Source organism: Coregonus clupeaformis, chromosome 24 (assembly GCF_020615455.1).
Source record: "Coregonus clupeaformis isolate EN_2021a chromosome 24, ASM2061545v1, whole genome shotgun sequence".
NCBI lineage: Eukaryota > Metazoa > Chordata > Actinopteri > Salmoniformes > Salmonidae > Coregonus > Coregonus clupeaformis.
Genome location: NC_059215.1, coordinates 28741539 through 28745166, shown reverse-complemented (window position 1 = coordinate 28745166; position 3628 = coordinate 28741539). Strand labels below are relative to the sequence as shown.

The following is a 3628-nucleotide window of genomic DNA, read 5'->3' as shown; positions in this document are numbered from 1 at the left end:
TTTTCACAATTTCACGGTATTGCTCCAAACTCATAGTGTGAAAATATGTATAAAACACAGGAAAATCACGTTTTTGATTGCACTGGGCCTTTAACACTTACATACTGTGTATCCCTTCTCTAAATGTTCATATTGTTAGGCATTGTAAACCTTCAAAATATGCAGACCATTATTTAAAAAAAATATTACCATCATTTGAATCATTTCATAATGTAAAATGTTTTATAAACATGACAGCATCAATAAAGCCAATAATTCAGTATCCTCTCAAAAAACATTACTGACAGCACAGTACATTATTAAAGCATTTTCATTTTCTTCAAAAGTAAATTACATAATTTAAAAAATCTGACACTGTACATCAAATAATCAGTGGAAGTATTCTTAATTGGAATTCATTTTATACCTCTCATCATCATCTCAACTTTGTTTTACTTTTCAAATTTAAGTTAGTTTTCTATTTTACACTGAATGTTTTATTTTCCCCCCATTGACAATATTCTTAAAATTCCAATCACCAAATCTCAAACATGATTTCATAGAGAAAACAAAACACTAAACAAACATGTTTAAACAAATAAAATACATAGCTATGAGATAAACCCCGTGAACAACTACTTTCATATTTTCTAAGCCTTAAAATCTAATAAATTCAAAAGGAAAGAAATCTAACATTGAAATGATTATTGGTGTAAAATCTGAATAATAACTTTCATAAACACATAAATACTGAGAAGTTGAAGAGAAGAACAAAAACAACATCATTATTTGCAATTACAAATAAAAATGTTTCAAATTTTACATTTATAAATGCTAAAAGTAGTAAAAAAATGTACGATAAAAGTAATTGAAAAACAGCTGTTGGCTATGAGCTTTGACGCATAAAAAGCAATTGATAATTTCACATGCTGTTCCTTATGGAAGAAACTACCACATAGCAAGATCATGTTTCATTAATACATGTGTTGTTGTGAGACAGACACTATTGATTCTGTTCTGTGTCAATCATTTCTGCTTTACAGGCCATGGCACAACAAACGAATCAAAACATGTCAAACTAATCAAAACATTTGAAACAATATAAAATGTTAGAGACAAAAAAAGTCAAGTAATTCAAATAATTGTATCTTCATATATGAAAAAGACACAGCGATATTATATGTGGACTGATGAAAATGGAACGTGAGGTTCTTATGCAGGTACTCAGATTTTTGACGCCAACTTTGGGATCCTAAAAAGAGATTGGGTTTCTTTGATATCCTTCACAAGACATTTGAAATGGCAAGTTTAATAAATATAAAATATTCAAAATAATTTGATGCGTTAACATGTTTTATCTATTTTTTTTTTTTTTAACCATACCATACAAATTTTACATGACATGAAAAAAGTGCCAAATTACTAGCTAATTACTACATACGAAAAACGTTTATTTCTCTCATGTATGAGAACGATGCAAAGTGCCAATATAAAAACGTAATCAAAACACCATAATCACCCTCTCATACTTCTGTTTGACAACAGATCATGTCAAGCCTCCATGTTGCTCACCCCTATCCATCAGGTTCCAGGTAATCCTCCTCATCATCATGGATCTCCAGGTCCTTGGGTTTGGGTCTCTCAAGGGCCTCTGCAACCTCCTCTCTGGTCTCCTCAGCTGTCATGGTCATCGACACCACATCATCGTAGCTCTCCTGTGGCTCTTCCTCCACCTCGTAGGTGTCCAGCAAAACATTTAGTTCAGAGCAGCACATAAAGAAACAACACGTTAATGTATGTATGTACTGTATATACACTGTATGTATGTATCTGAGCTGGGGATTTATTTTACAGTGTTTTTACCATGGTTAGCAGCAGCTCCAGCTCCTGCTCCTGCTCCTGCTCCTGCCCCAGCTCCTGCCCCAGCTCCTGCTCCTGCTCCTGCTCCTGCTCCTGCTCCTGCTCCTGCTCCTGCTCCTGCTCCTGCTCCTGCTCCTGCTCCTGCTCCTGCCCCAGCTCCTGCTCCTGCTCCTGGGTCTCGGCTACTGGTTCCATATCTTCCACTGGTTAAGGGTTGAGCTGGAAGGCTCTCCTCCTCAGCAATGTCATCGTAGGACAGGGAAGACACACCACTTCGCCTGCAATTTTCCTTGTCTCCACCACTCTCTGATCCTGTTGGAACGACGATACAGAGAACGATGTGATGGTACAGTATAGCAAGACTGCACTGCACAGTGGCCGGGCTGGTCTAGCGTTAATGCCGCAGCCTCCAGCCTACTGCCCTTTGACACAACCTCTCTTTATCTTTCCCCACTGTCATACTCTATCTGTTCAATAAAGTCAGAAAATACGTTTTAAAAAAGAGAGCACTGCACCAACAATACTTCACTTCTTATCATTACAAAAGTAATCCTTTCTGGAACACTAGTGACTTTAATGATGTTTACATATCTTGCATTACTCATCTCATATGTATATACTGTATTCTATTCTATAATATTCTACTTTATCTTAGTCCATGCCGCTCTGTCATTGCTTGTCCATATATGTATATATTCTTAAATCCCATTCCTTACTAGTTTTGTGTGTATTGGGTATATGTTGTGAAATTGTTAGATATTACTGCACTGTCGGAGCTAGAAGCACAAGCATTTCGCTACACCCGCTATAACATCTGCTAAACACGTGTATGTGACAAATAATATTTTATTTTATTTTATTTGTCATCTATCTTTTGACAGGGTTCTCTCTCTGCTACAGTAAGCTGTGAATATAAATACTATATCATGTTTAATTTATATGTATTGAGTTTTCTTAATGAAAATTCTGATCATTTTAATGACATGCATGTTTGTGGTGTTGTTTTAACAAAAAAGGATTGAACTCACCATGTCGTTTCAAGTCTCTCATTTCTATTGGTCTGAACATTTCATTTCCATTGGTCTCAACATCCTCAAAGTCTCCACTCTCAAAAGCAGACTCATTTCTCACTGAGAATCTTGCTGGATCAAAAATATGACTCTACTCAAAACCTTCTCAGTGTCTCTCGAATGCATACATATTAAGAAAACATATGTCAATGCATTTGAGTTTTTGTTTTCACATATTACATAACATTTCATTCAATGCCACATGATGCTACTATTTTAGACTACGCTGTCAAAGTGTTCACTGACTGCCCTCTGGTGGCAACTCAATTGTACAGACGCATTTGTCATGTGTTTAAGATCTACAGGGTATAACACTTTAGGGTACTTTCATATTATATATATTTTTTAAAGCTGTTGCGACATAGACACAGATAATTGCAAATGTTTACAAAGGTTTCCTTCGACATAGCTATTGTACTTTAGTGACTTTAGTTGGTAAATACCTACAGTATTATTTGTAGGTGTTGAAATGACATAAGTGCACTTACACTTGACCCTGGTTACAAATCGACCTCGCAGGAAGAGAAAGAGAGCAACGACCATGAGCTGCAATGACCAGAGACAACACCCCAAGGCACAGACGAACAATAAAGTTGATGGGGATCTGAGTAATGGGCTGTTGGACTGGATAACCGGAGAAATACACTATACATACAAAAGTATGTGGACACCCCTTCAAATTAGTGGATTCGGCTATTTCAGTCACACCCGTTGCTGAC

At 36.3% G+C, this 3628-nt stretch overlaps 1 long non-coding RNA gene across 1 annotated transcript; it reads right to left on the bottom strand.

Annotated features, from left to right (window-relative positions):
• Positions 1-243: 243 nt before the first annotated feature.
• On the bottom strand, positions 244-1907 carry LOC121537497. The gene is made up of 3 exons (XR_005995084.1): positions 1843-1907; positions 1552-1712; positions 244-1231 (listed from the first exon to the last, which is right to left on the bottom strand). It is a non-coding gene; the product is annotated as an uncharacterized LOC121537497 (long non-coding RNA).
• Between the last annotated feature and the right edge of the window lie 1721 nt (positions 1908-3628).